Source organism: Dipodomys merriami, unplaced genomic scaffold (assembly GCF_024711535.1).
Source record: "Dipodomys merriami isolate MVZ:Mamm:240054 unplaced genomic scaffold, mDipMer1.0.p SCAF_11, whole genome shotgun sequence".
NCBI classification, from domain to species: Eukaryota; Metazoa; Chordata; class Mammalia; order Rodentia; family Heteromyidae; genus Dipodomys; species Dipodomys merriami.
The window spans coordinates 27608517-27632696 of record NW_027202382.1 but is presented as its reverse complement, the minus strand read 5'-3'; positions in this window follow the sequence as shown (position 1 = coordinate 27632696).

Genomic DNA, 24180 nt, shown 5'->3' with positions numbered 1-24180 from the left:
GATCTCCAGATGTGATTATCCTGGTTGAAGGATGAGTCCTAAGTGACCAGTGCCATTATTATAAAAGAAAAGAGACAATAAGTTACAAATATAGAACAGACATAGGGAAGAAGGCCAGTGAAGATGAAGGCAGAGATTGATTGGAGTGGTATAACCACAAGTCAACAACACCATAAGCCACCAGAAGCTGGAAAAAGCATGGAAGGACTCTGCCCTACCACTTTTGGAGAACATGTGCCTGCCAATACTTTGGTTCTGAATACTTTGATACTTCTGGGCTCTAGTTCTATGAGAGAATATGTTTCTGTTGTTTAGGGTTTTTTTTTGTCATTTTTTACAGCCACTCTAGAAAACTAATAAGTCTAGTACACTAAGCCAATGCTAATGGAGGAGAAGCAAGACTGAGCCAGCACATATTTTCCAGGCTTTCTTTCCCCTAAACCAGTTCCCTAAACTGCTGTTTGATAGGCCCTGTGCTGGGCCTCAGGGCTGGAGGATCAGCTTGACAAAGGGACTGTGTAGAAAGGCTGTATGCAAGGCCTGTCTCACAAGTCAGATAGGCCACTGAAGGACTGTGTTTTAGTGAAAAGAATTCGGGAGTGTGGAGAATAGTAAGGAGAATGAATAATAATGGAGGAAACTGGAGAAATGTCAGGACAGTGTTATAGTTTCGATGTTGAATAGTCTCTCAAAGGCCCATGGGTTAAATGTTTGTTGTTAGGAAGTAGTGGAACCTATGAGGGGAGGAGCCTAGTGGAAAGTCCTCGGCCAGGTAATTGGGGGTAAGCCTCTCAAGGGAATTGTGGGTAGACCCCTGAAGGGAATTGTGGGGCTCTGGATGCCCCTACTTTCTCTTTCCTTCCTGGTTCATGAGATAAGCACTTTGCTTTGTTCTGATGTACCGCCTGTCCACAGGCTCTGAAACAATGAGGCCAAATGATCATGGTTTGGAATTTCAAGAGATGTGAGCCAAAATAACCCTTTTCTCTTTATAAGTTGTTTCTTTCCAGTTGTTACACAGAGAGCTGTGTAACACAGATAGGGACTTTCACCTGAGGACCAATTCTGAGTACCTCAAAGTCCTAAGAAGGAGAAGCCTGTGATATTTGAGAAAGGAAAATCCAACTTGTCTATTATTTTACAGTATCAACTACAAGAAAGTAAACACAAAAAATTGTGGTTGGTGGAATCATGCAGAAGGAAACATGATAAGACATTGTAGTATGGTAGATTTAAAAACTTTCATAATAACACACCCAGTATTTTCTGAATATCTGACCACGTAGTAATCCAGATGCTGTTTACTTGGTACTTAAGTCTCCAGTTGAACTGAGGTGCTGTGAGGCCCTTTACTTACTTATGGAGATTTGGAAGCTTTAATTGGGGTGAGTGTACACAGTTCTTGAGTGGCAAAGCTGGGCCTCCTAACCCATGACAAGGTCTTGCAGTAGGAAGATGACAGAGTTGGCTAGAATGATACAGGTTTGTATTAAGGCAGTGGCAATCTGTACTGGTGGAGTCAACAGATGTAAGGGTAGTTCCAAAGGCCTATCTAAGGGACTTGGTGACCAACTGTGTAAGGAAAGGAGAGTTTAAAATGATACAAGCAAAGATACTGTAGTGGGGAAATGCAGTGAGACTACTCAGTCCACAGTGAAAATGTCAAAGATTTCATTGAGCGAAAAGTGCTGATGCGCCAGGACAGCACCTGGAGTTGGAATCCCAGGAAACAGCCCCGAGTGGCAGCCCACATCAGCTTTTAAACTTTTGGGCTAGGGCGGGGAAAGGGGGAGGCTGGGTGTTGGTTTTAGCCAATGATTGTTACAAGAAATTTGCAGGTGCTGGAAAGGTAGCTCAGTGGTAGAGTGCTTGCCTTGCATGCATGAGGCCCTGGGTTCGATTCCTCAGCACCACATAAGCAGAAAAAGCTGAAAGTGGCACTGTGGCTCAAGTGGTAGAGCACTAGCCTTGAGCTGAAGAGCTGAGGCACAGCACTCAGGCCCCATGACTGGCAAAAAAGAAAAAGAAAAAAAAAAGAAAAAAAAAAGAAATTTGCACCTTAAGTTTAAATTTCCTGCCAAGGTTTTGCTGTCAGGAAGCAGGGAAATAGAACAAAGGCTGGTGATAGTTGAGCTGGGTGAGGGCTTGCATTGCTCAGAAAATAGCAGAAGCAGAGTTGGAGTTACAGAGTTACAGGGTTACAGAGTTCCAATTACAGTTACTAGCTAAAATAGCTAGTTACCAGGAAAGTCTTATCCACAGCACACTTACATTTATGTCTTAAAATCATTCATAATCCATCCAATCCAAGTCAAATATTATATTCCATCTTTACTTCCACCACCATATCAATACTTCTCTCAACTTTTCCTTTCTCCTTTTGGAGTTCTTGTATATTGAACCCAGCATTTCTAACATTAAGTGTTTTGTGGGTTCAACTTAATATAATCTGCCTTAAGCAGTTTATTGTATCTTGAGCTACAACAGGAAAAGGACTGAATCTCATCTGAGATACCAAGTGGAACCCTATTCAGCAGTGAACTTTGTAGCAAAGACACAAAGCTCAAGTATCTAGACAACTGCTTCTCTTCTGAGTGGTTAGATTCCTAGAGAATCCTAGGATATTATCAATGCCTTAAATATATATATTTTTAAAGTTTTTTTTACTTCATTTTCTCTTGGTGCATACTTTATACGACACTTAAAATTTTCCTGAGTTGGCTTGCTAAGGCTCCCATAACAAAAATGGATTAAAATTATAGGAGGGCTGGGAAGGTGGCTTAGTGGTAGAGTGCTTGCCTTGCACGCATGAAGCCCTGGGTTTGATTTCCTCAGCACCACATAAGCAGAAAAAGCTGGAAGTGGTGCTGTGGCTCAAGTGGTAGAGCGCTAGCCTTGAGCTGAAGAGCTGAGGGATAGTGCCTAGTCCCAGAGTTCAGGCCCCACAGCAAAAATAAATAAAAAATAAAATAAAATAAAATTATAGGAGCTTAGTTCTAGATGCTAGAAGTCTAAGATTAAGATGTTAGTAGGGTGAATTTCTTCACCATCTCTCTGTATTCACACAATCTTCCCTCTGTGGGCATGCTTGTCTATTACGAAACTGCTTCTTATAAGTAGAATAGGGTTCACTTTATTTCATTTATTGTTTGTGTGGGTCCTGGAGCTTGAACTCAGAGCCTGGGTACTGTCCTTGAACTTCTTTTGCTCAAGGCTAGTGCTTTCCTACTTGAGCCATGACAGTTCCACACCTGGCTTTTTTTTGGTAATTTAGTGGAGATAAGAGTCTCATAGACTTTCCTTCCCTAGGCTGCCTTCTGAATTATGATCCTCAGATCTCAGTAATTAGGATTATAGGCATGAGCCACCAATGCTGGATTTCAAAGACCCCATTTTAACTGAACATACTACAGAGCTGGGAATGTGGCTTAGTGGTAGAGTGCTTGCCTAGCATGCATGAAGCCCTGGGTTCGATTCCTCTGTACCACATAAACAGAAAAAGCTGGAACTGGTGCTGTGGCTCAAGTGGTAGAGTGCTAGCCTTAAGCAAATGAAGACCAGGCACAGTGCCCAGGCCTTGAGTTCAAACTCCAGGACTGGCACAAAAAAGTGTTAACTGAATACACTACAGATCTTACTTTTCCATAGGTTCACTGGAGATGAGGATTTTGCCATATAGTTTTGAGAGTAAAGGAACAATTTATCCCTAACACTGCCCAAGATCTTGGGCAGTTCTGAACTCTATTCACTATCCTCAACTGTTTCTTGAAATGGTGAGATCAAGGCATTCAGTACACTTATTGAATCTGTGCAGAGCCAAAAGTGACTTCACTGTGGGATATGCAGAGAAGTTTTCCTCCCTCTTCCTTCATATGTGGCCTGTTTCCCAGAGCTAAATAGGAATTTCAGTCATTCTTTGGCTTTATTGCTGGCCATGGGGACATCTACATCTGATATTTGCAATGGATGAGAACATGGTTGGGTGGAAACTGAAGCTATTATTTGTTTAGACAGAAGTACACGGAGAGGCCGAAGGACTGGTGTGATCTCAGAGGGTGGATTGGAATTGGAAAGAAACATTAGAAGTCAGCTCCATGGAGTTGCTAGAATGATGGATCTTTTCCCTCAGTGCATCTCTCTCTGTGACAAGTCATTGCACTGACGCCATGGAAGAAAGTTTCCCTCCCACCCCATACATAATCCTGCTTGTTAGAGGAAAATTGTTTGAAAGTCTGTGTTTACTTTCTCATAGAACAAAGTGTATGTGTGTGTGTGTGTGTGTGTGTGAGAGAGAGAGAGAGAGAGAGAGAGAGAGAGAGACAGAGAGAGAGACAGAGAGAGAGAGACAGAGAGAGAGAGAGAGAGAGAGAGAGAGAGAGAGAGAGAGAGAGAGAGAGAGAGAGAGAGAGAGAGAGACGGGGGCGGGGGGGGTCTTGTGCTTTCCAGGCAGGTGCTTTATCACATGAACCATGCCACCAGTCTAATGGGAAAGTTTTTTAGTATGCTTTGTTTGATTTGGATTCATATAAGACTTACTTTGTGCTTTATTTTGGTTGACTATTTGTATTAGATCTCTACCAGCATGAGTAATGTTTCCTGGAGTCATGAGAGCATGATTTTCTTATTTTCAAGGTAGAGCAATTTTTCTGAGGACTAGGTCTCAGTGATCCACTCATCACGTGTCAGTGCCACAGAATATAATATTACCTCTCAAAAATTCAGCCTAGCTGGGCACTGGTGGCTCATACTTGTAATCCTAGCTATTTAGGGGGCTGAGATCAAAGCCAGCCTGGGGGCAGAAAAGTCTCTATGATGCTCTTATTTTCAATTAACCACTCAAAAAACTGGGAGTGGAGCTGTGGCTCAAAGTGGTAGAGCACTAGCCTTGAGCAAAAGAGGTCAGGGACTGCACCCAGGCCCTAAGTTCAAGCCTCATGACTGACCAAAAAAAAAAAAATTCAGTCAATTCTCAAACACAGAGAAGAGACTATCCAACTTAGGTGGAGAGAATTGTACCACGTTAGAAAAATCAGTGGTTGAATGATCTGAGCATCTATTTTTTTCTTAGCTTGTATTAGTTAAATAAGGAGAGGATTACATTGTTACATCTCCACACATTTCAGTCTCACACCCCCTTCTATCATACACCCTTCCTCAAGAATCTGCTTTTATTTCACCTGAGTGATCCAATAGGCTCACAAAACATTTTGGTATTTTTTTTTTTTTGAGCAGCAGGAGCACTGATTTTTGGATCTTGAAAGGAAGAATTATCTTATCCCTCCTCTGCAGATACTCTTTGTTTTTGTATAAGGTGGTTATAATTCTTGGTATTTAAAAAGTACAAAGTAATTAAGGCGATCCTACCTCTCATTTTGATCAGAATAGTCCTAGTGTTAACCTGTAAGCTTGGTGTAGTTAATAAATAGCCCTTTCATTCTTTAGATTGTCCCTGTTTAGATGATAAAGGATCTTTGTGTGTGTGTGTGTGTGTGTGTGTGTGTGAGTGTGTGTGTGTGTGTGTGTGTGTGTGTGTGTGTGTGTTGGTCTTGGGACCTGAACTCAGATCAAGGCCTGTGTGCTGTCCTTGAGCTTTTTTGTTCAGGGCTGGTACTCTACCATTTGGACCGCAGCTCCACTTCTGGCCTTTTAATGGTTAATTAGAAATAAGAGTCTTATAGATTTCTTTGCCTGGGCTAATTTCAAACATTGATCCTCAGATCTCAGCCTCCTGCGTAGCTAGGATGACAAGCGGAGCCTGTAACCTTAGTGCATACTGGATGTTTGAACAGTGAATTAATATATACCTACCCTTATCCTTCATTAGGGGAACAAAGATCTATGTCTCACCTGTGGCTTTCTGTACTTCATCATCCAACACAAATTGGAGTAGTACAATTCAGAAGCATAATTCAGCCACAGAAGTGATCATGTTTCCTTATATCGACATAAAGAGCAACTGTCCATTTTTTTTCTTTAAAAATAATGTAGTGATCAGGCCTGGCAAGTGCTTCATGGTCTTTTGGCTAAGATCAAATGTAGGTCTGAAGCCATTAAGGTTCTGGGAGGTAAAACTATTAACATAAAAGCAGAGTGACTCTACACATTGCTGGATTTTTATGTTATTTTCTTATTATATGGGATTTTTACATTTAACCTGGTGATGAGAATAACAACATTTAACTTTGCTATTAACATTGGTCCATTTGATCAGGATTTCCAGTTGTCTTCACGTGAGTTTCAAAAGGGTTAGTAGTTTTTGCTAGTTTGTCCTTGGACCTCTCCTTTTTAGAACACCTTGAGATCCTGGGACTAGAAGTCCTTTTACCTGTATAAAATAAATAACTGCTAAACCTTTCCACAATGACTAGGAACAAATGCTTGCATATGGAAAGGTCTTTGAGTACTCTGAGAGCAGGCAGGGCCTGGTATTGAAATCCTACTCTCCAGACAGAAAATGTGACACTAACACTCCAATTAGCATTAGCAGAACCTGTGGCCTAAAAACAGCTCTGGAAACCCGGACAATTGCTCCCAGGCATTTACTTAACACCTGTGTGCCAGGACAAAGGAAGGTTTATGGGGTGGGATCCTGCTAAGTGAACAAATGCCTAAAGGAATGGAGGAAACTAATTAAGGAGGAAAATCAGAAGTCCTCTGGGATTTCACTTCCTAAAGAGCTCCAAACAATTATGGGCTGGATTACCAGGTTCTGCTGATGTCATGTTGTTGGTCCTACTCTAGTTGCAAATCCCCACCATATATCAGCCCCAGGCATTGCGGAACACCTGCTGGGATGGGGCCTTCAAAGTGAAGCCTGGAAGTACAGAAAATACAGAAAGAGCTTGGGGCTAAGAGTTAAGACAGAAGGAAGTCCTATCCTGCTGTTGCTAGCTATATCTGAGATAACCTAAGTAGAGGGGACTGTGGGGTAGCATACAGGGGGATATTTCAGGTGGTCAGGGCACATGCAGAAAATGCAGAGCTAAGGAATAATGCTGAAGAGCTTCTGAGTATTCCAGCATCATAATACGGGCATCTAGGAGTGTCCTCAAGTACAGGTGAGCATAAGAGGAAATAAGGGTGAAATTGGGTCAGTCAGGATTTGGGTTAAGATGATGAACAAAGCACCTCATCTGCATGCCCTTCCGAGAGCAAACTTTGCAGGGGCAAAATCCATAAAGTGCCTGTGGGCAGAGAGGCATGTTGTGTAAGTCTGGAAGGAAAGGCAAGACTCAGAATGAGTTCAAGTGAGTAGGACAGAGATTCAAACCCTTAATGCAGGCCTCCAGTGGGAAAATAACTACCATCTACCCCTGAGTGACATACTGATTCATCATTAAAAATGGCACTTTATAAATAAAATAGAGCCAAGTGTGGTAGTACACACCAATAATCCCAGCTATGGCTGAAACTGGAGGAGCACTTGAGCTCAAGAGTTTGAGATCAGCCTGGACTACATAGTGAGACCTCCATCTTAAAACCAATGAGGAAATAATGCACACATACTTACATACATACATAGAAAGGGAATGCACACATCTGTACATACATGCATAGGAAATAAATCAGTCTTATGTAACTCTAGAGATTTCTTGAATTCTTGAATGAATCCCAAATACTTTTTCCATCATGTTTGGAGCTCTCAAGAAAAGAACTTTACATTTTGTAATTTAAGATTGTGTCAAGCAGTTGAAGTCCCATTTTAACATTCCCATCAGCTTCCGAAAGCTTTGTCTTTGCTTATTTTGATACTGAGCAAAGTTGTGGTAACAGTTGCTGAGGAAGAAGAGTACATGGAGTGGAAGAGTGCATGGAGTGGTTACACTTTCCGGCTTTGGATAGATGCAGACAGATTTAAGAAGCCGCTCTGACACTTGGGAGGTGTTTTGTCATCAGTAAAGTAGAGCAAATGACAATTGGGGATTAAATGAGATTTAAGCCCAAGCCATTGCATAGGAAGTTCTTGTTGTATGACAAAACCAAAGGATTTATGAACAGATCTGTTAGGGAAACAATTAACTATTGTTCTTCCAAATGCTGGAGAGTGGAAATCTGATTTTACTCTAATGTTGTCCAAGAACTTATCATTTGGTCAATCATTGACAGATTGTGGCTTTGCCTAACAATGTTCTCACCTGTAAATTCATTGATAACAGATGGAAATATTATTAACACTCCTATAGGTTTTGTTGATCCCTAAGGTAAACTGTGCAGATAGATAAACCCTCTCTATCTTTGTAGGTCACAAATTACATTATCATGGTAAAAAATAAGATCAAAACACTGAAGATTTGCAGGGCATTGAAAAGTCTTCGTATAAATATCAGTGAAGGACAAAATTACAACAATCTAGTTTAATGGTCTTATTTAGCTTTAGTTTATTATTCTAGAATCTGACACCTCATTCCATAAAATAGAATAGTTATTCTATTATTCTGCTGAGCAGAAGAGGTTGACTTTATAGACAGAAAAGTGTTAAAGAAAACAAGGAGAGAAAAGCAGATTGGTCATTTCAAAGCTACTTAAGATGAGCACAGTGGGACAGAACAAAAGAAAAATAAGTGATTGGTGAACATTGGGTTCTTTTGGGTTACCTTTCTGTGTAGGAACTGAGACAGACAGAAGAAACTTCAGTATCATAGTAATTAATGCTGGCCGATTTGGGAAACTTGGTAATTATCTCTAATACTGACAGCTCAAATCAGTGGCTTAGTACTTCTATTTTGACTTTTAGCCCAGTCTGCTGAGGCCTCACATATGAACCTACTCCAAAGCAATAGCCTCTGTTTTTATTTGCAACACTCCAAAGGTGGACACAAACCCTGTCTATTTGTCTAAATCCATACATCATACAACACCAAGAGTGAATTGTAGTTGTTAGTATTATGCTCACCTGTGGTCCTCAGCTCCACCCAGACTGGGCCCCCCTCCCATGCCTGGAGTTCCCTCCATACAGGTGACTCCTCCCTCACTCCGCCCAGATCCACCTGGGCTCCCATCCACCTCACTTCCGACCCCCAGACCCTCCTGCTACCTGGATGGGGATGGAGGCCATGTGCTCCCTTGTAGGGAAAATATGGCTCCTCTAATAAACCTTATAATCATCTTTCTCCTGTGCCTGCCTGCCGATACGTGGTCCCCTGGGATGGATATGTGGGATCCTCCTTCAGTAGTCACTATAGGTGATTATGATGGTTCAGTGTAGGCTCATTAGTATAACAAAGGTTACTACTCAGGTGGGGATTTTTGTAGTATTGGAGATTATGTATTATGCAGGTTTAGGGACTATAAAGAAATCTCTGTGCCTTCCTCTCATTGTTTTAAAGGGAGGTACTGGTGGCTCACGACTGTAATTCTAGCTACTGAGGAAGCTGAATTCAGAGAATCATAGTTTGAAGCCAGTCCAGACAGAAGAGTCTATGAGACTCTTATCTCTAGTTAACCAGTAAAATACTGGATTGGAGGTGTGGTTCATGCTGTAGCATGCCCACTGTGAGCATATGAGAATGTGAGTTCAAGTCATAGTACCAGCATATACCCCAAAAATTGTCAAAGAAATATAATATTTTAAGAGAGGCATGGTAATGGGGGTATAGTGGCTGTAATCCCAGTTATGGGTGATGGAGATAGAAAGATCATGATCTGGGGTCAGCTCTGGGCAAAAGTGAGAAGCCTTATCTGAAAAATAAAACATGAAGTCCTGAAGCTTGGTTCAAGAGATAGAGTACTTGCCTAGCATGTTCAAGGAAGGCCCTGAGTTAAAACACTGCTGTCATTCAAAAGCGTTTTGTACTGTTTATCATGTACCAGAAACTGCCTTTCTGTCTGAAATGCATCTTCTCATTTAGTTCAACAAGGATTCCATGAATACTCAATATTAAATGTAAATGTGCCCTTTATTAAGAAAAAATAGGAATTATCAAGGGATTGAAAGAGAGTACAAGCTCCTTTCCCATTCTGTACCCACTAAAAATATCATTTGACTTGCCCAAATTGTATGTATAATTTTTCTATATGTATCTTGTCCACAAAACAAGTTATCTTGATAGACTTGAATTTCTTCTGAGTTCTTCCATTTCTTTTGATTTCTAATCCAATAGGACAACAAGGGAGAGAAAAAAAACTTCAGGAAGTTTGAGAAGTACCGGTTTAAAGGTTGAAATGTCTTTCACTGGACTTCTAAGATCACCCTGCATATGATAAGGCATAGGGCTGCTCCTTAGGTAATTAGGAATTGGTCAGACAGGATGTAGTCTGCTCTGGATGGAACTAGAGCTGTACCACTCCTTCCAAAGAATTGCACAATATAGGCTATTTCTCTCTTCCAGAAATCTTTGGCTCCCCATCTTGCTTCACTATACCATGTCTTTCTGCCCCTAATACTTTCCTCTGGGAGCTCTCTCTTTTATTCTCTCTACCCGTCCAAAGTCTACTATTCTGTCATGTTAAAATGGTGATTTTTTTCAAACAAAGACCCTGCACATCAGAATGCCAAATGGGGCTATAAAAAGGCAGGCTCTAGGCACCATTCCAGGCTTCCCAAAGGAAATGGTCTGAAGGTGAGACACTAGGAATCTGCATTTTATATAGACCACTAGGCTGTCTTTGTACATTCAAGTTTGATAACCAACATTAGAAAATGGTGTGTTGTTTCTCCTAGGAAAGTTAAATGTCTAACTGATATGATCACTTTATACTAACAGCTATTAAATGAAAAGAAGGATATAGTCTTTCCATAGCCATTGTTCTCATCCCTAAGTTTATAGTAAGATCCCCTTGAGAGCTATGAAAATATTAAAAACCTTTCATGAGCCAAACTAGAGCCCAATTAAATCAGAATTATCAGAGAGGCCTTAGTCACCAGTATTATTTAAAGACTCTCACCAGGTAATTTGAATCTACAGTCACAATGAAAAACCACTCTTCTATGGAATGGAAGGAGGATAAGAAGTAGAGCAATGATTCCCAATTTAATATACACATAGATCACTTGGAGAATCTTATTTACATGGAGATTATGGATCTACAACTGGATCTTGCCTGAGAGGTTGTAATTTCTCTTTTTTTGAGATGGGATCTCACTATGAACCACATTGGACTTGAACATGAAATCCTTTTGCCTCTGCTTCCTGAGTGCTGTGACTATAGACATGTACCATCATGCTTGGCAGGAATTTGTACTGTGAAAACACATTTTCAGGACTCAGAACAAAGCATGAGAGGGTTCTTCTCAAATGTTCTTTGCAGCAGAATCAGCAGAACTGATGCTGTGTAATAGCTTGATGCTCAGACTGCACTCAAACAAATCTGCCAGAATTCTTGGGAGAAGAATTAGGCACAGGTTCCTCTTTTTTTTGTTTTTTAAATTTCTTGGGTGATTTTTATGTATAGCAAGGGCTGGGAACAAGTGCAGAGTGGAACAATAAATGCATGATAAATCTCAAAGAAGAGAGGGCATTTTAACCACATAGAAGCTCAAAGAAACAGTGATTGATCTCTAAACTGAGTGTGAGAAAATCTATATCACTGAACTTTCAAAATAGTAATTTGTTTCGCTTGGTTTATAGGAAAAGTATTGTGTTCTCCCTTAAGATTTACACACCACAAACACACTCACATACACACATGCGCACACGCACAAACACATGCACTTGCTTTGTACTCCTGTGTTCTTGAAGTTCCCAAGTTCAAATTATGATTAGGAGAAGTTTCATGCTTGGTGATTCTGTCATGTCACATTACTTTGCTGACTTTCTAAGACATGAAATCCAGATTTAAGAGATTTGTTTAAAACAAACAGTTTGGTGCACATGGAGACAAGAAACTAAATGGTACTGGCCAAGAAACTATCTGGAAGGGCCTCTCACTACTCTCAAATGCCTCTTGCTTGTCAGTTTCTGGGAGCATCCCAACTGGTTGTTTGGCGCATTGGTCTGATGACATGTAGGGGCTGTTAGACAGAGGGATTTCAGCATCTCACTCTGTTTAACTCCATCAGGACATGTATTTCACCTTTGTGAAATAACTAACAGAAGATTTTGGTTTACAAATCAGAGATTCTAAAAATAAATTCTTACCGGCACTGTTTCATTTGGCCTTTGCATTTTTCTCACTGTGTACTAAGAGGGGACTGATCTGATGTCAAAATGTTAGCTGTTAGGAAAACAGAGTAGAAGGGACAGAAGAGGGAGTGTAGAGATAAACTCAACAACCAAAACAGGCTTATTCAGAACAAACCTGAGTGGTACCTTCTGCACTGAAGTAGAGAGTAAGCAAGCCTCTCTTATAGGCTGAGGGTTTTTTAAAGAATATATGGGGGAAATGAGGTCAGGTGCAGGACAATTCAGGGATATGGGGCTGCAGGCAACCTAGATTAAGAGAGACGATTTAGTTGAGCAAAACTTAATAGCCAATTGCCATTCTCCTTGGAGAAACAGAGTTTGACCTGTCCTGATTCCATCGATAGCTAGCTTCTACTGCTATGACAGAATATCTAAGCAAATCAACTTACAGGAGGGAAGATTTATTTTGGCTCCTGCTTTCCGAGGTTGTGATTGATCCATGGTCAGATGGTGCCATGGCTTTCAGGCCTGTGGAGAAACAGAGCATCATGGTGGCCCGAGGATGTGGCAGATGATGCTATTCATCTCATGGTGGCCAGGAAGCAGCATGAGAGGTTGGGGTTTAGAACAAAATATAGGCTCCAAAGGCACATCCCCAAGGACCTGTGTCCTATAGCTTGAGCCCACTATCTGTGTTTCCATCACTTCTGAATAGCCATTAAATTGTGAGGCCAGAATCCTTATGATGCAGTTACATCTCCAAAGGCCTGCTGGGAACACGGCTGCATTGAGGACCGAGGCTTCAATCTATGAGCCAGATTCAAAGCACTATGTATCTCCAACTGACTCTGAACTCATAATCCTCCTGACTCAAGCTCCACAGTACTAGGATTACTGGTATGTGCTATCACTCCCAATAGCCCCTAAGTGCTTTAAGTGAATCTGGTTGGTTGCTTTTCTCTTGATGTTATCTCAGCCAACCAGGCAAATCTTCCCTAGTGATATTTGTGTTGTGAAAGATATAACCTACAAGGTTCCTGACTTCCTTGCATGTCTGAGTCCTGTGATGTTTTTATCTTGAGCTAAAGGTTGCAGCATTATAAGCCCCATATTTCCTAAAAGGAATAAGGTAGTATGCTTCCAAATGATTTCTCTAAAGGGAAGATGGGACAGTATATAAAATTCTCACTGAAGTCCTATTGACACGATTAAGAACATACAAATTCAAATAATCCGATTTTGATGAATTTAGGAAGTATTATCCTATTCCTTCTGCTTTTAACATGCAATATAGGGAAGAGGTGATGCTGGAGATAAAGAGGGTTAAAATGCCAGTTGGTGAGCCCTGTACTGTGGCTGCAGTGCCTGCCTGCCTGTAATCACAGCACTGAGCTGGAGAGAGAAGGATTCCAACTTAGAGGTCAGCCAGGGCTATGTAGCATGACCCTGTTTTCAATTGTTGTTTCTTATCTTTCAGAATCAGTCTTAGAAAATTGAGTAATTTGCCTCTTATCTGGATAATTATTAAGATTAAATGGGTTTATTTATTTACTTTCCTGTGCAATCAGTGTTAGCTACCTGTTATGTAGGACTCCCTTCAGAGGAGGAAGATGTATGGGAGAAGTCCCTGCACTTAAGTACAGATAATCTCTTTTTAGAGAGAAAAGAGGAATATAGCAAGGAAGAGTAGAAAGACTGACTATTGCCTGCCAGCAAGAGTAGTGAGGCCAGTTTCCCAGAGAGATATGAAAGAATCTCCTCACCAGGATGTTTGTATTAGCAAAGTGTGTGTATCTGTGGGTTTGTACAAATTCATGTAGGCATATGGTTGTCTTATAGATCTTAGACTCCATATGGCTAAACAACTGTTAACAACTAAGTTTTAAATTAGGAATTTAAGCCAGATACCAGTGACTTAGGCCTATCATCATAGCTACTCAGGAGGGTGAGATCTGAGAACTGCAGTTTGAAACCACGTTGGGCAAATCCATGAGATTCTTATATCCAAAAAGTTGGATGTGGAAGTATGGCTTAAGTAGCACAGCATCAGTCTTGAGCAGAAAAAAATAGGCAAGATGAGGCCTTGAGTTCAAGCCCCAGTACTGGCACATGCATACAAAATAGGAATTTAATTAATTAATAGAAACTGATTCAGATTTTCAAATTGTCAGTTTTAGGAATTTATGTCTTCCAGGAATTTATTTAATCTAACTTGGTAAAGTTTTGATACCAACAGTGATGATGATGTTAGAGAAATATACAAGACCATAACTTTGATAACAATTTAATGAACTCTCTCCTTGTTTTAATTCTTTCAGCAATTTAATGAGTTAAGCAAGGCTGATGTTGGCCCCACTGGTTGAGGAAACTGGATCTTAGGGAAATAGTGACTTGATTCAAGTACATACTTCGAGGAAAAATAGGACTAGAACTCTAACTCCAGGTCCTTTCCATGAAAGTTGATCATTACAGTATTCCTGCAGTTCCTCAACCCAGCTTTTGGCCCTCACCCTTTCTCTTACCTGTTAAACAGAATAGATTCCAGAACTTCTTTGTGAACCATTTGGTTTCTGTTTCTTAATTTTCCAGCTGAACTCCTTTTTCTGGGAGTCACAAACCACATAACGAAAGATAAAATAATGTGTTTGTTTTATTCTTTTTCTTGGTGAAAGGTCTTGGCGCACGAGGATAAGTTAGCTTTACTTGGAAATTTAAGATAATCAGAAATTGATTGCTGGAATCATTTTAATCACTTTATCATTTTAATCTTTTCATGCAGAATTAAAGATGGTCATAAGTCATGAGCTACAGGCAAGAAGGGTTGCAATATGTGTTTCTTCTAAAAGCAAAAAAATAATAATAATTAGAAGACTTTATCTTGGAAAGAATGAGGGCTTTGGAATCTGAGAGCTCTGACTTAAATCCCACCCAGCTAGTTAGTTACTGTCAACTCCAGTTGTCTCAATTACAAAATAAAGGTGATATTAAGATGGCTGCAGAGTTATTTTAAGAATTAAAGGGGGTAATATAAGGAAATTTCTAGTATGGCACCATTAAGGAGCTGAACTCATTGCAGCAACTATTTTATTACCTTATTAGCATGGAGAATTCTGGCTCTCTGAGAGCAATGGATAATCTTTTTATGTTTGCTGAGACCTTTCCTCCAGGTTCCTTCAAATGCATCAGGAAGAGAATCAGGGTTCAAAAGTCTTAGAAGAAGGTGCTGGATGATATGTTTACCTTCTCTTTGGCTAGAAGCCATTGTAGCCTTGATCACTGAGTGAAATCTGTAGTTAAGGGATTAGGTGTTACAGCCAGACTAATAGGCTGTGTATCTTTGTAAGCTTGATTTCCGATATCCATAGGAAGCAAATAAGATAATGTGCCTATTGCAGAATTCGCTAAAAATGCAATGAGATAATCTACAGAAGAGACTGTGACTATCAGAAAGAAATCAGTAAGGGTTGCTTTACCAGAGCAGCTCAAATTGGAGAAGAATGTGAAGGATGAAAATGATTTCTTGGTTCTCCATGAACTCCACATTGTGGATGCTTTCCCAGTCTGAAAACTATTTTTGAGTTTCCTGGTCATCTTTTTTTCATTAATTAATTACTTTACTTATAATCTCTTAAGAGCTAGTGCCTACTTCCCATCTTCTTCTAGAAACTAGATGACGGAAAGCCAATGAAATGTGATAGGTAGGTGAAATAGAACATGTCACCCAGGGTAGTAACCCCTGTGAACAGAGGGGTTACTTTTCTAACTTAGTAGTTGTTCTCATTCTTTTGTGGGGACTCCAAGAGGGAATCTTTCTAATTACTGTTAGAAAAAGCTGTCTGTTGGGGAGATGGAAGGAAGTGACCTGGGAGACAGAGGAACTTGGGGAAATGATGTTCAACACAGAGGGAACAAATGTTTTAAGAACCTGAAAAGGGGAGGAATAATTGTATGTTTCTAGATCTAAGAGTTAGAAAGTGGCTTGAGGAACTAGGGAGGGTCACACAATAAATTCAAGTGATGGCAGTCCAGGGGGTATCAAATGGGAACCAGAAGTCACATAAAGTTTTGCCACCCAGATATTTCAGAGGGAAACTATGTAGACGGAGCAGCTGTTATAAGCCAGTTGTATATTGCTGTCCTCTCCCTGAATTCTCACAGTAACACTCCTGGGTAGGTACTAATGTCATTTTCCTAATAGTAAAAATAAATGATTTAATTTGATCATTTAATCACAATTTGATGATAAGACAAACCATATACATTTTGAGATAATAAAATGAATTTTAAATAGGATCTTTTCCAAGGTCATGAAGCAAGTTCATGTTATAACTAGGCATCTTAATTCATTCACTTTAACATAGTTACTTTGCTTGCTGAAAAAGTCTATGAACTAATTCCATTGCAAATGTCAGCAGTTGTATGGAAGAAATGTGAGGTAGATGTGTTATTGGCCGGCAATAATTCACTAGGTGTTGAATAGTATAATTGATAAGGAGAAACGGATGTGAAATTTGATATAATTACAATTATTGATAAGGTAGAACAGTGTGTACCACACTACCAACTTTGAAACAATCTAAAACTATTTGACTATCCAAATGCAGACTCCATTCATTAAATGAGTTTTTATTCAACTATAAAATTATCTTCTCTCAAGGAAATGTGAGCAAATTCAGGCACTATATGGAATGTACATTGGGTAAAATTGAACTATGTAACTTGAAGGTAGGGACAGAATGGGGAAAAGTTGGGGAGAATGATAGAAGAGGTGGCATTGATCAAAATGCATTATACTTATAATCTGACTCATAGAATTGTAACCTCTTTACATAACTACTTAAAGATGAAGAAAAACTACCTCTCATCATAAAAATATTCCCTAGTTCATCTGGATTCTTAGGAATCCAGGACTAAGGAGTTCCCCCTCCCCCTACACACAACTTTTCAGGAAACCGTATGGTTCGAAGAGTAGTTGCCAGAATTCTTTCACCAAACCCCGAGGAATTCCCGTTGATCACATATGGCGGCTTCTATGAGCTCAGTCTCTTGCCTCCATTTTAATCAATAGCAGACCACTGGGTACTTACCAATTAAAAAAAGCCATCCACATATTTGGCTTGCCTTGGCATCAACTTCTACTTCAACAAATCTAGCCCTGAAAAAGAGATCTGTGCCAAGTCACGCAGGCTCACTGCCTCTTAATGTTCTAGGGAGTTGGGGTGGGTGGGGGCACAGGAATCTTCTACCCCCAAGATTGTTCTTCTGACTTCTTTTCTGAAAGACTGCTGGTATGACAAAGTGACTTCAGACTTGGCTTGAGACCCACAGAACATCCTCCTAAGAGTAGCATCCCGCCTTCTAAATCACCACCCACTGTCATCACCTTCTCAAAAGAGGTCACACAGAACTTTCCGAGGCTCTCTGGAGACCGATGGAGTAGGCATTTTCCATCTGATTTTACAAAATTGTTATTAATAGATCAACTTTCCCTCTTTTCTAGGAGCCACGGGCAAATTCATATGATCCATTTCTGCACTACTTGTTCTTTGCTTGAATTAGTTACTCCAACCATATTCGAATTCAATTTCTTGTTCCTATAGCTTTTCCATGTGTCTCCACAAATATTCTAACCACTAGGTTTGTAGCTGCCCTTTCAGAGTGAAGATTCCCTTCTGAGACTGGTGTCCATAGCTAAACCTTTTGGGGATGGATAATACCTTTTTCATATGCGATGCCCATATATGGTTTCCCTATTATAGATAGCTTTGGACTGTTCCTGCAGTTCTTCCCACTTTTTCCTTCTTCCTTGGCCAAGAGCACTAATTCTCATGCTGTATCTATCAGTCACTGCAAGGGTGTTAGTGCTGGGCGAGAGGGGGGGGGGGCGGGGGGAGCGGAGGGGAGTGTGAGGGTATATAGTTCCATTCCAGCTGAGATCATATTGGTCACCTTCTTGAATAATGTTTTCCATGATTCCCATTGTATCTGAAGTTGAAAACTATCCAGCTAATCTGATGCTCTGCTGGGAATCTCCTATGAGTAGGACTTTGATGTGTGCTGACTTTTCACCCTAGAGCAAAAATCTTTAATAGTTGACTATGATCTGTCCTTTGAGAGACTAGGATTGGGGAAGAGAACATTGGAATTTTATTCCGTGGAGCAAGGAACTTGGTAGAAACCTATTGAGGACCTATTGAGGACTGGGTTCATTCTCAGCAGTGAGTTACTATGTTGTTTGATTTCAGGAAGCAGATTCTGCACTTAGCCTGAGAAGTATAGCTTACTCTGAAAATTTAATCCGAATGAGGATGAGGATTGGGAATAAAGCATAGGCTAAGTATGCATAAGAGCTTAGATTCATTCCCTAGCACCAAAAGCAATTCAAAAACAAAAAGTACATGAAAAATGAGCTATGATACAGTGGCTCATTCCTATAATCCTAGCTACTCAGGAGGTTGTGATCTGAGGACTGTGGTTTGAAGCCAGGTCAAGCTGGAAAGTCTGTCAGGATTTTATCTCCAATTAACCAACAATAAATTGAAAGTGGAGCTGTGGCTCAAGTGGTAGTGTTAGTCTTGAGCAAAAAAACTAACAGACAGCACCTAGGTTCTGAATTCAAGCCCCTGTATTCTCTCTCTCTCTCACACACACACACACACACACACACACGCATACATACACACACACACAACTTAATGAGCTCCTAGTTCATTAATCATTGTGATCACGAATGTAGTTAGTGCTGAGATAGTTTCTTCTATTCAATGGCCTGTCACCATGGGCAGGGAAGAGAAAGACAGAGAAGGAAAGAAAAACAGTGATTTATTCCAGATTTCTCTTTAGCTAAGGTGTTCAAATTTCTTATGTAAAATTACCTTAGGGCAATGGAGTTGGCTTGCTTAAAAATAAGTAAAAAAAAATAGCCTAAAATCGACATCTTCGGGGGGGGGGGGGACTTTAATTCCTGAAAAGGTCAAAGGAGGTTGTTACAGGATTTCTCTTCCATCCTAGTATCAGAAGTTTTTGTCTTGTTTTTGTTTTCTGCTTTCACTTGTACTTGCCAATTCTTTTTCTTTCTTTCTTTCTTTCTTTCTTTCTTTCTTTCTTTCTTTCTTTCTTTCTTTCTTTCTTTTCTTTTCTTTTTTTTAAAAAAACAAATGTATATACAAAATGCAGGGTACCAAAATCAAGTAAAATGACAACAGGGGATATACCATAGGGGAAGAACATACAAAGGAAGCAAAAAAAAATCACATACTACATTTAAAACAACACCACCAAAGACAGACTTCTTGGGGTCCATTTTACTTAGCATCATCTGATATGGTCATATGTACATAGCTTTTGAGCTTTTTAGCTTATCTGATAAGATAATCCTATATGTATACTAATTATTGCAAATAGGGGAAACCATGGGACCTAAATTTCTTTGGGACTGGCTTACTTCACTTAATATGATATTTTCTAAGTCTTTCCATTTCCTAACAAATGGGCTGGTATCATCTTTTCTGATGGAAGCATAGAATTCCATGATACACACACACACACACACACACACACACACACACACACACACACATACACTTCTCAATCCACTTATCTACTGAGGGACATCTGGGTTGGTTTTTTATCTTAGCTGTGGTAAATAATGCTGCAATAAATATAGTTGTGCTGGTAGCTTTAGTATGGCCTTGTTTGTTTTCATTTGGGTAAATGCCCAAAAATGGGATTGCTGGGTCATAGAGGAGTTCTATGTGGAATCTTTTGAGGAACCTCCATAGTGCTTTCCAAAGTGGTTGAACAAGTTTACACTCCCACCAACAATGCAGTAGGGTTCCCTTCTGGCCACATCCCCTCCAGCATTTGTTGTTATTAGAATTCTTGATTCTAGCCATTCTAACTGGGGTGAGGTAGAATCTCAATGTTGTTTTGATTTGCATTTCTTTTATGGCCAGAGAAGTTGAACATTTCTTCATATGTCTATTGGCCATTCTTACTTCCTCTTCAGAGAAGTCCCTCTTTAAGTCTTTAGCCCACTGGTTAATGGGAGAGTTGTTTCTTTGAGGATTTGTTTTTGGAGATTTAATATTTTTGAGTTCTAAGTATATTTTAGATATGAAGCCCTTGTCTATTGTACAGCTAGTGAAGATCTTTTCCCAGTCTGTGCGCTTTCTATTGATCTTATTAGTTATGTCCTTTGCCATGCAGACGCTCTGCAGTTTCATGCAATACCATTTGTTCAACCTTTCTTTGATTTGTTGTTTCTGAGTCTTTATTAAGAAAACTTTGGCCTGTGCCAAGAAGACCTATAGTTTCTCCTATTCCTTCCTGTAATGTTTTCAGTGTATCTGCTTTTCCTTTGAGGTGTCTGTCTGCTTTTCCTTTGAGGTGTCTGATCCATCTGGAGTTGAGTCTGGTGCAGGGTGATATATAAGAATTGAATTTTAGTTTTCAACAAGTCTTTAACCAATTTTGTCAGCAGTGTTTACTGAAGAGGCTATCTTTCTTTCATCTATTTTTTTGCTCCCTTAACAAAGATTAGGTGGCTATAGGTCTGTGGGTTCATTTCTGGGTCTTTGGTTTTATTCCATTGGTCTTCAGTTCTGTTCTTGTGTCAGTACCAAAATATTTTGATTACTATGGCCTTGTATGAGAATGGAAACATCACCACAGAAACAACCAAGATCCAGAACATTATAAGGGAATACTTCTCAAATCTTTATGCTAATAAGTTTGAGAATCAGGATGAAATGGAAGAATTTCTAGCAAATATTGGATATGCCCAAACTAAACCAAGATGAGTTAAACAAACTTAACACCTATATCAAGCACCAAAATAGAAACAGCAATAAGAGACCTCCCAACCAAGAAAAGCCCAGGACCAGATGGGTTCACTGCTGAATTCTACAAGACCTTGAAAGCAGAACTCACACCAATACTCCTCCAACTCTTCAATGAAATTAAAAATGAAAGTTTACTACCAAACTCCTTCAATGAAGCCATCATCACCCTCATACCACAACCAGGCAGGGACTCATCAAAGAAAGAGAACTAGAGACCCATTTCTTTGATGAACATCGATGCAAACTTTCTCAACAAAATTCTGGCCAATCGACTTCAACAAGTCATCAAAAAAATCATATACTATGATCAAACAATATATGCAAATCAATTAATGTAAGACATCACATCAACAAGATCAAGAAGAACCACATGATTATCTCAGTAGCACAGAAAAAGCATTTGACAAGATCCAGCACCCCTTTATGATGAAAGCTCTAGAGAAGCTAGGAATCCAGGGAACATTTCTTAATACAATATAGGCTGTGTATGACAAACTTATAGCTAACATTATACTTAATTGCCAATTCTTTTAAACCACATCCTAGTACCTGGCAAACATGTGGAAATCCAAAACTAAAAACAGCATAGCACAAAACTAAGGACAAATCGGAGAAAGTTACTTTTCTTAAACATTGAATAAGTTTAGGAAAATATAAAGATATAAGCCTGTGGAAAAATAAATTTCCTTATATGAGAATAAATTTAACAAGGAAAAAGAGATTTGCTATCCAAGAATAGAGAGTTGTTTGGCAACCCTCTCTGAAGATTTGGTTCCTTTTCCCAGGCCAAGGTCTTTCCTAATAGTTATTTCTTGCTGAAAGGTTGTTGAAGGAAGTAGAATCCAGCTACATGAGAGGCCATAAGTAGAATGATTATGGTCTGAGAGAATCCTGGAGACAAAACACAAAACTCTGTATAAACAATGATGAAAGCAAAAAGGGCTAGGAGCATGGCTCAAGTGGTAATGCACCTGCCTAGCAAGTGTGAGGCTGCGAGTCAAACCCCAGTACCACCAAAATAAACAAATTATACTCAAATGAAGACATGTGCTGTACTCTAGTACATATAGAGTGATATTCTATAGCTTACATAAAATACTGAACTTCTAGATAAAATAATACCATTCTATATACAATCACAAATTCTATATGGACTAGTATCATATATACTGAAATATGGTTTGGTACATATTAAATATTATATATATTATGTATGTTACCTATTGTCTTACATGGTATATAGTATATATAAAATGTAAAAATACATGATGCCTATGATATATTATGGTATATATAGCATTTTGTATATTTAAATTTGTCCATAATCTATTTAATGAAAAGCAGTGATTTACTAGGTAAAAAGAGGAAATTACTTCAATTATATAAAAACTTTCCTTTAATATAAATATATACAATAAAATAAAATACTCTTTTTAAAGATCTCTAAGAAAAGTTGAATTTTCAAAAGTTCTTGGCATAGAAGAAACAGATTATGTCAGGTGCTGATGGCTCATGCCTATCATCTTGGCTACCTGAGAGGCTGAGATTTAAAGATGGATGCTCAAAGTAAGCTGGGGCAAAAAAGACCTGCAAGACTCTTCTCTCTAATTATCCAGCAAAAATCTGGAGGTGGAGGTATAGTTCAAGTGATCGAGTGCCAGTCATAAGCAAAAACAAAAAGCTAAGTAAGAGTGCAAGGTCCTGATTTCAAGCTCCAGTAACCACACAGAAAAAAGAAAGAAAAAGAGAGAGAATGAAAGAAACAAAGAAAAGGAACATTAGAATTTAGTAGGTATTTGTAGAGGTATGGCATAACTTAGTATTAGTTATGGGGCTGTGGCAACACTGGAGTAAGAATAGGGTGGTAAGAAGTTTAGCTAGAGAGAAACAAAGATTCTAAGACAAAGGAGAAATTCAGTAGGCAGTGAAGATTGTGTATAAATAGATGGAAACCTGGAATTTATAATGGAATTTAAAATTTAAGGCTAGAAGAGACTTTAGGAGAAAATAGAACACAGCCACTCTTGCTCACCTGTCAAACAAGACACCATCACATGCATTTTCAGGGGATGCTAACTTTGAAACCAGTGAGGCTTAAACTCAAATCTGTCTCTCTGTCTCTGTCTCTGTCTCTGTCTCTTTGTCCCCCCCCCCCCCCGGGTAAATAGAGCCTTTGAATTCCAAATTTCTTTGTCTAACACCGGCAGAGAAAGTGTTGCTTTGTGGAGAAAGAAAAAAGTGTTCTCAGGAGTGTGTAGAACATTGCTAATTACTATGTGAATGTTAATTTTCCACTCTCTCTAATCATTTAGGATGTCCATGCTTAGAGATTAGGAATCAAATTTGATGTGAAGATTTACTCAAAGTGAGACTTCCTTTCCCTGGTTTGTTTTTCTTCCCCTTTTTGTACTTTGTCACCCCTCATATCTGAATGACAAACTTGGACATATGCAGTGATTCTAAGTGACTACACTGTTTCTCAAGAGACAGCAATTCCTTTCTTATGCCTAGAAATACATAAAGAGTAGCCTTATTATGGAGAATAGCAGGGCAGATGACCAACAGCTGTCCCTGTAGGTGCCTAACTGAATGTGATGGCTGAATTAGGAAAGAACTAAGATTATTGCACAGCAGCAGATGGTGGAATGGAGAGTATTGGCTAACGAGTCTTTCCTGACAAGCCACTGGGGTGATAGAACTAAGCCTTTGGGTCACTGTGGATATGAGGTGAAAATTGTTTTTCAACTTTGAGATAATAGGCATCTGTCATGTTCTAGCAGAATCATCTGGACATGCACAAGATCAGAATGCAACTTGAAGCTCACTCACTAAGTAGGATTGTTGGAGAACTGAAGCTTTGAAAAGTCCATTATCTTGGGAGAGGCCATTCTGTACACTTAACCTATGCACTTTGGGGTTTGAGTGCCTTAGTCACTCTAGACAGAAGTAAATGGACATTGGCTCAAACTCCTTCTTTTTCTCCTTATTTTGTTTTTTCTATGACACATATACAGGGATGATTCTGTATATTATACAAATCAAGAGCCACGTGACTTGTGGTTATATGATCTTCACTCATAACTGTTTCCAACATGTAATATATCCCAGGGAATATATCCCAGGGGCATCTACATCAATTTGCCTATGAACAGACATGAGCCATCGTGCCCTTTCTCGGGCTGTGGTCTCAGTGGGCAAATGGAAAACAGACAGGCTGAATGCTGTGCTGTCTGACAGCAGCTTGGTCTGATGCCATTTGATAGTCCATATTTCAA